Source organism: Peromyscus eremicus, chromosome 4 (assembly GCF_949786415.1).
Source record: "Peromyscus eremicus chromosome 4, PerEre_H2_v1, whole genome shotgun sequence".
Taxonomy (NCBI): domain Eukaryota; kingdom Metazoa; phylum Chordata; class Mammalia; order Rodentia; family Cricetidae; genus Peromyscus; species Peromyscus eremicus.
In genome coordinates this window covers 30,881,735-30,895,120 of record NC_081419.1, presented here as the reverse complement: position 1 = coordinate 30,895,120, position 13,386 = coordinate 30,881,735, and positions in this window count along the sequence as shown.

Sequence of the window (13,386 nt, the reverse complement as noted above, 5' to 3'; positions counted from 1 at the left end):
GAGACTTTGGAACTCCCTCCAGGACTCAAGGATAGGGCCTAAGATTTCTTGCCTTCAAGTAGAAGGACTCTCAGGTGGCTGATGCTGGTCCATCTTCTCTTTCCTTCCTACTTAAGCTTCAAAGTAGCTTCTAAAGGCCCCTTCATCAGGGGCCCCCCTCACCGGGACCCCCCTCACCCCCTGTCCAGCCTGCAGGACATGGAGTCTTCAGTCTCTTTGCCATAGGAAGAAATCCTTCAACTATCCATTGCTGTGTTCTTTTCTGAGTCTCACAAACATGAGGGCCACACTTAGGCTGCCCTAGGGAGTCTCTTCTGCTCATCAAGGGCAGCTAGGCTCACTCAGGTACCATCTGACAATGGAGGAGACACTCCCCTCGTTCTCCGTTGTCTGTCCCACACTACACCATAGAGGAAATTATTTTGTTTCTTCAATTTCATGTGAGAAAAAAAAATGCTCTGTTATAGCTTTCCTGTGACTCTATCCTCCCCCCAAGAAAATAATAAGCTCTATATTACCGTGTAAAGGGACAATTAACTCTGTCGTTCTCTAAGGTTATTTTCTTGTCTCTGGTCATTTGTCCTTCATTAGAATGTGAACTGTAAAAGAACCAAGGATGCTTGTCTTCTTCACAGCTCTGAACCCACATGGAGAATGATGCCTCACACTTAACATGTGATGACATATATTTGCTAAGTAAAGGAGTATTGGATGGTTACACCCCCCCCCCAACACTTTGCGCTTTGCCGCACAGAGCTGGGGATGTGCAAGGAGAACGCTAACTCCATCAGTTGCCATTTAACTATTATTTTTCACTCGCATAGTCTAAGGAAGGGTGTTTTCTAATTTATTTCCTACTTCAATACTGACAGGCAAAGATGAAGGTTAGAAAGAATTTATTCTGCTAATAGACAGACTGGAGCAAGGACCTTATATCTGGTTGAAGTAGATCATTCTGCACATTCAAATGGGGCTTGACCCTAAAAGCTAATGAGGGATGCTAGAAGTCTTTAAATCAATAGCACCTACACATCACGGTGGAACATTGCTTTCAAGTTCAAGCTTACAAGTGCTGAAGGATGTTATGCATCTGACTTTCTGTCATTTAAAAAGCTTCCTATTGTATTGATCCATTGTCCATGGGACTGTGCTACACGGGGATATTTTCATAGAGGTACACGTTGTATGCTAAGTGTGTTCTCTCTCAAACACCCCACCCACCACTCTCCCTTCGTTTAGCCCCACCATGCTTCTCCAAACAGTTTTCCTTTTGCTTTCACATCGTAGGTACAGGCATGATTTCACATATTGTTGTAAAATCTGGGAACGATGTATGAGAGAACACAAGTGATTTTGTCTGTCTTTTTGAGACTGGCTTGCCTCAAAGTGATTACATTCAGTGATACCCATTTTCCTGCAAATGATGTAGCTTCTTTCTTCTTCTTCTTTTTTTTTTTTTTTAAAGATTTATTTATTTATGTATACAGTGTTCTATCTGCATGCATGCCTGCACGCCAGAAGAGGGCACCAGATCACATTATAGATGGTTGTGAGCCACCATGTGGTTGCTGGGAATTGAACTCAGGACCTCTGGAAGAACAGGCAGTGCTCTTAACCTCTGAGCCATCTCTCCAGCCCCAGCTTCTTTCTTCTTTAAGACGTCCAAATTAAAACCGCAAACAAACAGAAACAAGAACATTCCCAATAGAATAGATTAGTAAGAAAGAAGGTGCCGGCCCTGGGCTTCGAATCCAGAAGAGCCTGATCACGCTCTGCAGTCTGCAGCTTCGCACTGGATGAGGGGATCGGTGGGGCTGGGAGCAACTCAAAGAAAATGTGAACACTGCGCAAAGAAAGATGAGGTGGGTGCCGGACTCCATAGGAGGAGAATCAGCGCTGTGCATCAGGCCGGAAGAAAGGAGAGGACCGGGCTAATTTCTCTTTTAGGCAATAAATACGGTTGCATATGGCAGTGAGAATGGGAGAGGACCACTGTGAATGACTACAAAGAAAATAGCTAAGATCCCTGAGCCCGTAATTGATCTTAATGGAACTTAATTATTTTATTACCGTAATCAGTCACCTCTTACCTCCCTGTTCCTTTCACTCTACTTTGAGAACCTATTAACTCCAGTTACCTAACTATGTCAAGGAAGAAGCTGCTTAAAAACAAATTTTAATTATCGGGCAACTTCATCTGTCAGCTGCAGAGGAAAAGAAGCCAGTGGGACCTACGCTGAGGTGGGGGAGGTTGTCAGTCAGCTCTTTGCATCTCTTTGTTTATCGTTGCCTTCAGCGTCCCATGTGATGAAATCACAAGCTGTGTCCACGTATGTGTATTTCCAGCATCACACGTAGTGTTTCTTACGGAACAGGTACCTGGCAGATCCCAGAGGACTACTCATAAAAACAGCCGACAGGATCCGAATTTTCTAGTGTAACTTTTCAGAAGTTGAGATATTCTGTACTTTAATAAACCAAATAACTTCTTTAATTCATTCTTTCTATGTCATTAGATAGCATAAGTTCTAACATAGTGTTAGCCTCCTCCCTTGCCCTGCCATTTGTTAGGATGCTATGCAGCTAATTCATGGCCAAATGGATGTTGGTTTTACACAATTATTAAAGCTCCCATTTGTTCGTTTTATTTTGCTTACTCAAGAAAAAGTTGTTTTTCAATTTTTAGAAATTTTTTTCTTATTGTCTCACTATATAGCCTATGCTGACCTTGACCCTGACCTTTCTATCCTTCTTCCTCAGTCTCCCTGATGCTGGTAGTACAGGTACAAGACACTATACCTGTGAAAACTCTTTGATGACACCATTTTAGACTTAAGAATTAGAAATTGTTGAAACAACCCTTAGGGAACATTCATAATGTTCTGATCATTGTACTCAGAATGAGTTTGAATAGTCAACTGTTCTTATAAAATTACATACTTTTTTTTATTACTTTAAGTTTTGAAATAGCATTGGACATCCAGAATAGTCCTGAAAGTTCCTGCAGTATGTCTCACCCAGCTTCTCCAAATCATAGTATTCTTATATGACCGCAGTGCATTGTCAAAACTAAGGAGTTGGGTGAGGTTGGTGCCCTATGAACTCAAGCACAGACCATATTCCTATTTCCCAGGTTTTATATGTCCTACTTTTGGTATATAATTTTATAAAGTTTCAACACATACATAGATTCAAATAATGAATATCACATGCACAATATCGTCACTGCAGAGAAATTCTCTGTGTCAGCTTGTAAGTCACACCCTTTCCCCAAACCCAGTTCCTGCCATCACAATATGACCATTATCATAGAACATTATCATTTGGTGATTATTTTATAACAAGGGAATCATGCTGATACAACTTGATCCAATCCTTTGAGAATGATATTTCCCCTTCCCCACCTCCTCCTCCTCCACCTTCTCTTCTTCCTTTTCCTCCTCCTCTTAGTCCAGCAGGATGTCTGTGAGGTCTGTTCAAACTGTGGATTCAACAGATTTTTTCCCCATGGTTTGTTTTTATTTGTTATCTAATTAATTTGCTTACAGTAGTCCTAAAATATTTTGTCTTTTGATAACAAAGCATAGGATGCATATCCATAGCACCTTAGGGTAGATTGCAAAAATGTTCCTCAAGCCACCCCAAGATGGAGGAGACACTCTCAGTCTTCCTTAGTGCTCCGATTTGCTTAAAATTACCATCATCTGATCCACTCTCATTCATGATTCATGTCGTTTCATGAGGATCCCTCCCTCCCTCCCTTCCTCCCTTCCCTCCCTCCCTCCTTCCTTTTTTTCTTTTTCAAAGAAACAAGGAAATGTTATTCCAAAGTTAAGTGATAGTACAAATCAGAAAGTGACACTGTCAATAGTGACAGCAGGCCACATGAGTAAGAGTACTCTGGTACTCTTATTATTTGTATAGATTCCAAAGGAAGGAAGAGTTAGTTACTAAAGGGTATAGCTTGAGTGGTTCTCTATTTTTATTGATGGATTTGAGATATTGTAAGCGTTTGCTTACTGCACATGTCACTTCCCAGGTTTTATCATATGCATGGCCCATAATGCATAGGCATAAGATGGTAAATGGGGGTTTCCCCTAAAAGTTCATTCAGAGTACACAGTTTATCTTATTGCACAAGTATCCCAAAACTTTTCAGATCAGATCACCCCTTGTTCTTATGCCTAAATGTAACTGGCAATATGTTTGAATATGTATTCTGTCCATGTTTGATGGTTGCCAATAGGAAGAGAAAATTATTCCATAGTTTGGAGTGGGCTATGTACCCATTCTGAGGCAGGTGTGGGCCCTGGGTTTCTAGGTACAATGTTAGGAGAGGATTGCTGGGCAAAGCGCCTGCGGGTAAGGGGTTCAGCTTGCCAAGTGCTTTGTTGAAAGGGAGGTGTGTGTACAGCCCAAATCTGGTGGATTACTGGTTGCCAAGCTCTTCACTATACTCACCTGCCTCAAGTCCACCATGGAATGATATCCCTGAAACAACAAGCCACACAGATCTTTTCTCATTTGTCACAGTGACAGGAAGCTGACACACATGACATTGTATTTCATAAGGCTTTTTGTTTGTTTGTTTGTTTTGTTTTGTTTCTGTGATGACACTTTAGGATTTCCAACTACTTTCTTCTGTTACTGGGCATAGATTTCTTTTTTTACTAGCTGGTCTGTCCTTCTCATATATCTTTCAAATACCAATTTATCAATGGCTTCAGCTTAAATAAGTCTCTATTTGTTTCACTAAGAAATGAAATTGGCTGCAAAAACTGTTGGTGATGAAAATCCTCCTAAGGGCTGAATTGAGGTCTTCAGGAATCTGTGCCTTTGAGAAGCACTGTACCCAGCATTCAAATTTTGCAGGAGGATTTGAAAAAAAAAAACTCTTAAATACTAAGTAATCCTTCCTCCTCCTCATCCTCCTCTTCTTCCTCCTCCTTCTTCTCCTGCTCCTCCTCCTCTTCCTCCTCCTCTTCTTCCTCCTCCTTCTTCTCCTGCTCCTCCTCCTCTTCCTCGTCCTCCTTCTCTTTTTCTTCTTGGTGTTTTGAGACAGGGTTTCTCTATGTAGCACTGGATGTCTTGGAACTAGCTCTGTAGAATAGGCTAGCCTCAAACTCAAGATCTGCCTACCTCTGTCTCCTGAGTACCGGGATTAAAGGTGCACCACCACTGCCCAGCTTCTTCTTTAATTCTTAAGGATACCATGTACAAAAAAGGATGACCATGTGCCGGAAGCACTGACTGTATAGGAGGGGTGCCACAGCACAGAGATGACACCAATGGTGATGGCAGTTGGCGGCTTTTCTGCCATAGCTCTAGACTTGGTACTACTCCTCATGGCACTGGCAGCAACACCCTGGTGCTTTGGTAGCCTCCAGACAGATGTGCACTCGCTCCTCTGGCTGGCACTGCTTCTGCAGACCACTGGATACTACTTTAGTATGTGTATGGAAAGAATGAGTGTAACACAAATCTTAAATGATCTTATAATAAAAAACCCAGAGCTAGATATTGGGGTAAATGCTGAAAGATCAGAGAGACAAAGGAACAAGGCACTGCTACATCTTACCTCTAGGACTCCTCAGCCTGAAAAGCTTCAGTTCTTGTCTCCTCACTCCTTATATACCTTTCTCCACCTAGCCATCACTTCCTTCTTAGTGCTGGGATTAAAGGCATGTGTGTTTCCCAAGCAAAGGCATGAGATCTCAAGTGCTGAGATTAAAGGTGTGTAGCACCACTGCCTGGCTCTGTTTCTCTCCTAGAATGAGTCAATCTCATTCCAGGGTGGCTTTGAATTCACAGAGATCCAAATGGATCTCTGCCTCCCAAGTGCTAGGATTAAAGGTGTGTGCCACCGCTGCCTGGCATCTATGTTTAATCAGGTGGCTTATTCTGTTCTCTGATCTTCAGGCAAATTTTATTAGGGTACACCATATATTACCACACATCAGAGTGTGTGTGTGTGTGTGTGTGTGTGTGTGTGTGTGTGTGTGTGTGCACATGCATGCATACATGCACACAAGTGCAAGCATGTGCTCAATCTTCAGTCTCCTGGGCCTTTATAATGTGGAAAGATCACAAGCTTTCAAACTGCTTCCTATGTTGGCTTCACAAGAGAAACGCACAGTTCAAGACTTTGCTTTGGTTAGAAAACTGAAAAAAAAATTGAAACAATTCTTCTGAGATGGGGTCTCGTTCTGTGATTCAGGCTGGCCTCTCACGTGTGACCCTCTTTCCTCAGCTTGGTGCTGGTGCTCCAAGAGCTCCTCAAGAATGGATTTGAAGACTCTACTGGTTGTTACTGCGATAACAGGCCACCATCAACATCAAAAAAATTAATGCTAAAATCAGTGTTTTGTTATTGGATAAATAAATTATCCATAAAATGCTTTCTTTTTTTAATGTGTCTGATTTTTTTTTTGAGACGATATTGAGCTGTCTAGACTTGACTGATCTGGAACTTGTGATTCTCCTGCCTCAGCTTTTTGAGTGCTGCTGTTATAGATGTGTGCCACTGCATTTGGCATCATATAGCATTTTCTCAATGTGAAAAAAGACAAAATGCTTTTATTCAAATTGATTTCAAATGTGGATGTTAACAGAGGTTGTACAAAAGTGGATGGCAAAATGTTTCTTGTAATCTGCCTTCAAACTCTGAAGCATCAGAAGCAGGCAGAAGGCACCTACCTGTACTGTTACTTTTTCATGGCTGTAACGAAAGATGTAGACAACCTAAGGGAAGAGCTTTTCTAGCCCACAGGTTCAGAGTTCAGTCCATCACTCAGCAGTGAGAGTGGGTGGCAACATGAACATTAGGACGCATAGGAAAGGGGGATACAAGACAGGATGAAGATGAGATGTAGTCCAGAGGAGATGCCCCAGTGACATATTTTCTTCAGTGAGACCCCATCTCCTCACTTGAAATGCCCATTCTCAAGGGGAAACGACTGTCAAGTGCTGTAGCCTCACTTTCATAGTTTTCCATAGACACAGACATCTACTATTCTTCCAATGCTTGCTGGAAGAATGAACTAAGATCACAAAGGTCTCAGGTTTGTGCTATACTTACAAATACTGATCATTTTGCAGTTCATTTCAGATGTACTGATTAGAAGCTTAAAAAATAAATTAGAGTTTCTTTTAAATTAAAATGGAATTTTATCTGTTATAAAATCCACATTTTTTTCTAACGCAGACAGCAGACAGTAGTGACATACTCCCTGCTTTTATCTTGGACAGCAATTTCAACTGTATAAAAGCAGCTCTCTCCACACCCTCTCCACAGCATTATTTTAATGGCAGCGTTATTATCATTGATGGTAATAAGGGACTCTTGCCACTGCCTGCCCCTCTTTCAAGGAGCAAACTGTGATGTCAGCCCATCACTAACATACTAGATATGTATCTCTAGAGGTTGCCATGGAGAATCTGGAAGCAGAGCTGTAGCTCTGGGCAGAGTAAGTACTCTCTGGCATTTCTTGTTGGCCTCAGTGGCGTCAGCTTAGGGAGGAAGGCCCTTGCTTTCATTGTTGGCGTAGATTATTAGAATTGGGTGGGAGTCTGGGTAAGCCTCATCCAAGCCTGAAGTGTTGCTTAATCTGACAGGAGCATTTCTGGGGCTATAACTATATCAGGAGCAACAGGAAATGTGTTGATGTATCCTTTCATCTCTACTTTGAAAAAAAAAATGAGCAACTTCCAAATTAAGAGAATGTTTGTTTTAATATTAATAATTACATCAAAAAGAATGAAGCTTAAGTAGGAGAAACAGTTCTAGCAGGACAAAACGGGTTTCTGAAATTGCTTCTTCATTGAAGACTAGTCTTCATAGAGAAAAGAAATATACCTCTCTTTTGATGAGGATTAAGAATGCTGGGCTCACTACAGTAATGGCTGCTCATCCCAACAGAGTACTAACCTAGAGTATCAGTCTGTATTCTGTTACAAGAACACAATCCCACCAGCCGTGCTGGTTCATAGTAAATGGTATTTATTTTGCCCCATGGATCTGCTCCATGAGACTTCTGGTTGCCAGCACCTTGAGGCAGCATAGGGCCTCAAATGCAAGAGATAGAATGCCTGTGATGCACCTAAACAAACTGGCTTTCATAGCAGAGCCATTATTGAAACAACAGGAGTTCATTGATTGATGATTGGAGCAATCCATCATGACTACAGAGCTCCAATCACTTAACATTTCCCTCTGGTCTGCTTTAATGCCTCATGATGGGGATTAAGCTCAACATGAATTTGGGAGGTGGAGAACCATCCTCAAAGCATAGCTAATGGCACAGCAGCTTCTTTATGCTGGTGGAATGGAATAATTTGGTGATTTACAAATTTTACAACTGGAGGCAGCATCTTTTGTAGTTGGTACAAGGACAGACATGAACATCTTAGGGCAGAATAGAATAATTACTACTTAGCTTCAAGAGAGCAGTCTGTGGAGTAATCTTGTTAGAGTCGCTTCCTGTTTTCTCCTATTTATGGTGTCATGATTAAATTATTTGAGCGTTCAACAGTAAAAGAAGTAGGTCGAGGGTTCAGGAGAGAAGTTTGGGAAGTTACTGGGGAGACTTGGGAATATTTATTGATAAGATCCATACATGAAGAGTCAGATAACACTACGAACTACTAAGAGATGAGACCAGAAAAGCAGAATGGTCTCCATACTCTTTTTGAGAAATCTGGGAAGTATAGAATGCCCTCAGAACGTAAGGGACAGATGCTATCATGCCATGCTATCAGTGGCAGAGCAGGTTCCTGGATGGCCAGCTACCCTTCCTGATTCTGTTATTTTGGGGTCAGACAAGTATTAGAGAGCTCAATTTCCTGGGCATTGAAAAGATAGTCACTCATGGAAAGACCATCACTGCAAAGCACTGTCTTAAATCCACAATGAGAAAGGGACAGTGGGAGCTGGGACAGTAGGGGTTGTGTCATAGACAGTGGTCCTGTTGAACAATACTATATTTATTTTCTATACCACCCAAAGAAGGCCTTCACTGAGGATCCAAGCAGACGCAGTGCCCTGTTTTCATAGAGATCGTGAGTTTGACTGATGTCTATGTCCACTTAGATTTGGACTGGGGACTCATAATTTCATAAAGACTCCAAGTTAAGGAATCAGTTTGACAGTCTTGGAAGAGGGTAAAATCAGTTTGAACCTTTGCTCTCAGATTTAAAAGAACGAACATCCCACATAGTGAGTGAACTTGGGTAGTCCAAGCAGCTCTTCAAGTTCAAGAACATGCTGTGTTTTTGGCACTATCTGGGGGTGATGATAAGTTCTGGGATCCTCGGTGCCACCAGCCTTCTGTGTCTTCTAGACTATTCACTAATTAAAGTTACCCAGTGTTCATTGCTGAATCTTGGTGAAGTCAGGCTCCACAACAGATAGAGCCCAAATGAGGTAGAACCTGTGAGAGATAGAGCACTGACAGAGCCTCATTGGAGAAATAGAGTGGCAGTGTTTGGAAAAGTCTTCCGAATAGAAGTTTCCTAATGCCAATGGAAACACTCAGTTATTATGTTCCTCTTCCCCTAATTAACCCCAAGTCCTCCACCCTACTTTCCTTGAATGTCATAATTTATCCAAGATTGTCATCGATTGTGGGTGATGCATGAGGGTAATCCTCTAATTTTGTTGTGTAAATGAACCAGAATGATAGAATTTAGTAAAGCAACTGTGTCTTTGGGTTCTGATATGGTACCATTTCCTCAACAGCATGAAAGACCAAATGAAACCCATCCTATTTTACTGAAAGAAATTTGAGTTAGAGGAGCTGAAAAGGCAGTCCACATGATCTGCCTTTGTCAAGGACACAGGCATTTTCAACACAACTCTACAGGGAGGAAGAGGTTACAATAGAACGTTAAGAGTCTCTGGGGGCCAGAGCACATTTGCTGTATGATGAGGAAGCTTCCACATTGTATCTGCAGCCAGGTTCTCTTGAATACAGATGCAGATCTGCTAAGGGAGACCCTGGGAAAAGACAACTGTTTGCTCAAGGGAAGAAGGGAAAACCAGTTCAGTTTTGCCCAAGAGATTAACCAGATGAGGGGATTTCTGCATCCCTCAGGTAATTTGTCAGATGGCAGCGATTTCCAGCGGCAGCTTAACATGGACATACCGGTGACAGGTTTGAATTTGTTATCTCGACGTGAAGGGCTCCCCAGACCCTCATTTCCTCCTGGATCCAGCTTTTCGATGGCTTGCTTTGTGCTTTCGGCCCCTTTCCTTCAGTCTCCTTGCTCCCTTTCTTGTCTTTTACAGAACTCCAGCCTTATCTTTTAAGCTGATTTATTTCCCACTTTATGGCTCAGAGAGCAGCTAAAACTAACAGAGAAAGAGCCAACCTGAGTGCTTCCCCATTGTCAAAGAGCAGATGCTGTGGCAGGTGCCACTGGTAAGATATGATAATCAAACAGGGAAAGAAATGTAGAATTGTATTCCCCTGACTTCAGACAGGGCTCTCAACTTGCAGATTCATTCACTGGTTCAGGACAAATTAATATTTCAGAACTTTCTCTACAGTCTACAAGATAATGCCATGTGACCAAATGTAACATGAACCCCCATAATTCAGCTTCTTCTGGGAGGGGTGATGTTCACTTTCCAATTAAATCCTTGTTACATTACATTTCATGCCTTGGTGAAACAGAAATTGCTCTCAGCTCTCGAGGAGGAAGGCATATTTAATAATACAAACGACTTCATTAGCTGAGAGTGACTGGTTTTGGCTGCCCCCTCTGATACTAAGCAGAACAATCTACTTCCTGCCTGGGCATGCGTTTCTGGTCTGGAGGAACAAGTCAGTCTCAAAGTCAATTTTTTTTTTTTGGCTTATGTTTAGATTGTTGGGAACAAAAACAAGTTCCTTTATAATGACCATTTTGGTTATTTCCCCCTTAATTGTTCATATTTTAATAAACTGTTCAGAGGGAATGTAATCTAATTATTTTGTCTAGAAAATCAGCCCTGTACCAGGCCTTGGCTGTGTGGGCTTCCGCATGTTGGTCTGTGTTTTGGAACTAACACCAAACCTTTCTGATCTTTGATAGGAAAGAAATTTGCTTTGATTTTTCTTAAAGCATAGTTATTCTCTAGAAAAATTGTTAGGAAACTTTCATGATTTAAAAACAGATATGTTTTGAGTATAGTATCAGTTCATTTGGTAAGAATGCTGGATATTTTGTTGATATATCTACTTTATTGATATGTCTACTTTATTTAGCTACATGTGTTTAAAAGCACTTCTTTCAGACTTGCAATGGTATTATTACTTTTTTTAAATAACTGATCCCATGAGGGCTGGAGAGATGGTTTAGTAGTTAAGGGTATGGCAGATCTTCCGGAGGACCTGGGTTCAATCCCTAGCACTCACACGGTGATTCACAACCATCTGTGACTACAGTTTCAGAGTATCCAAAGACCCCTTCTGACCTCCATAGACCCCAGGCCAGTACATGGTGCACAGATATACATGCCGATAAAACATTCATATTCATAAAATAGAATAAAAAGACAGGCTAAAAAAATCTCCTGTGCTTGCACCTCATTTCATGCTGCCATCTTTATTCTGAATAACACTGGCAGTTTCTCTGGGCCAATAGCACTCTGATGACTTTGGGTTCTGTTTCATATTTTCTTCCTTTCAGCCTGCCTTGGGCTGATGAAAAGGCTTGGGTAGACATTTCACAAGCAGTTTTGGAGCACTTCTTGGGAGAAATCGAAATCTCTTTGAAGGTTAGAATAGTCACTCACTTTCATTGGTGCATTTATTTGACTAGAAGGAAGCTCAGAGAAAAATTGATTCAAGAAGCAGTTCTGTGGTGGGAGGAACACATGGTTCGTAGTCAAGGCAACCCTGATTCCGAGGCCAATTTGCTGCATATTAGCTGTGACTTCGGGTTTCTGAGACTGTGTTTCTCTTGTGTAGAAAGAAGATCTAGCAGAGAGAATTGGAAATATAAGTGCAATGATGGACAATGTCTCTGGCAGTCTTAACAAGTGGGGGATTTTCTTCCCATTCTCTGAATCTCAATTTCCTTATCTGTAGAATAGAGAAAATGAAAACTACCTATTGTGGGGACTGTGAGAACAAAAACAAGTATGGACTTGGGATGATGTATAGTCACTCAATAGTGAAGTACATTTATTACTTTTATGTAGTATGACTAAAAAGTCCAAGAGAACAACCCAAAGAAGTAACGGTTTACTTTGGTTCACAGTTTCCGAGGACTTAGTACTTGGCTGCCTAGGCCCGTGGTCTAAGTGAGAACATTATGGCCCGAGGAGCGTGTGGTGGTGGTGGAGGGGCTTCTTCATCACATTGAGGACAAGAAACTGAGCCAGGTCTTGAGAAAAGGGGGCTGGGGGACCTGGTCCAACTTTCAAAGTCATAACCCTAGTGACTTACTCCAGCGAAGCCCCACCTCTGGAACTCTTCACAGGTTCCCAAAATATTTCCAGCCTTGGGGACTGAGGGTTCAAAGCATGAGCTTGTTAGAGATGTTTTGTCTTAAAACACTAAGTCCTGAAAGGGAAACAAAAATTCCTACCTTACGAAAAGAATTGTAGCTTGCTGAGAGCATGGGCAATAGTAGGCCTGGTCTCACACACTGGCCAGTGTTCTTCCCCCATATTATCATTGACTAGTTAAACCTTGTTGGCATCCTGGCTTGAGGAGTTGGAGAGCAAATGCTGAGCCAGGCGAACATACCACGTATGATTCTATGTTAAGAAATACTTGGAATGGTCCCTCTGAACACTTGGGTTTACCAGAAGAGAGCCAGTGGGCTGCAGATCGAAAACTTGGTTTACCTTAGAGAAATGACTTTAAATACAATTGTAAAGGGTTGCTTCAAGTGAAACAAAACCATCCTTTTTGTTCTCTTGTTTCTCTGATGTGACATCAGCGTTAGTTAATATAACAATTTGTCTTTTGTGAGTGCTTCTCTAGGTGTCTCTTTACCCTGAAAAGCCAAATAATACCCCCGTTCTATATGACACCGACACCAGAGTCAGATAAAAAGGGTTTCATTGCAAGGCTAAGAAAGAGCTAATTTTCTAAAATTGGAACATTATCTGTCATGTGTTCTTACTCTGTAATTATGACTATTATTCTCATTGGGGAAAAAGAGATATTTCAGGAGGGGAAAAGATTTTTATAAGAGGCTTTTAATATAAATGGGCAATTATATTAAAATACTAACTTTCATGCTTAGACACTACGTTGTAGATATAGTTGATGTACATATAGTAAATTATATGCACATGAAAACTGAAAATATATGAGTACTATGTCTTTTGCAAAAGGTATGAATAATCTTGTGAGATAGATTTTTGAAAAATGAGTTCACAATTTTTATGCT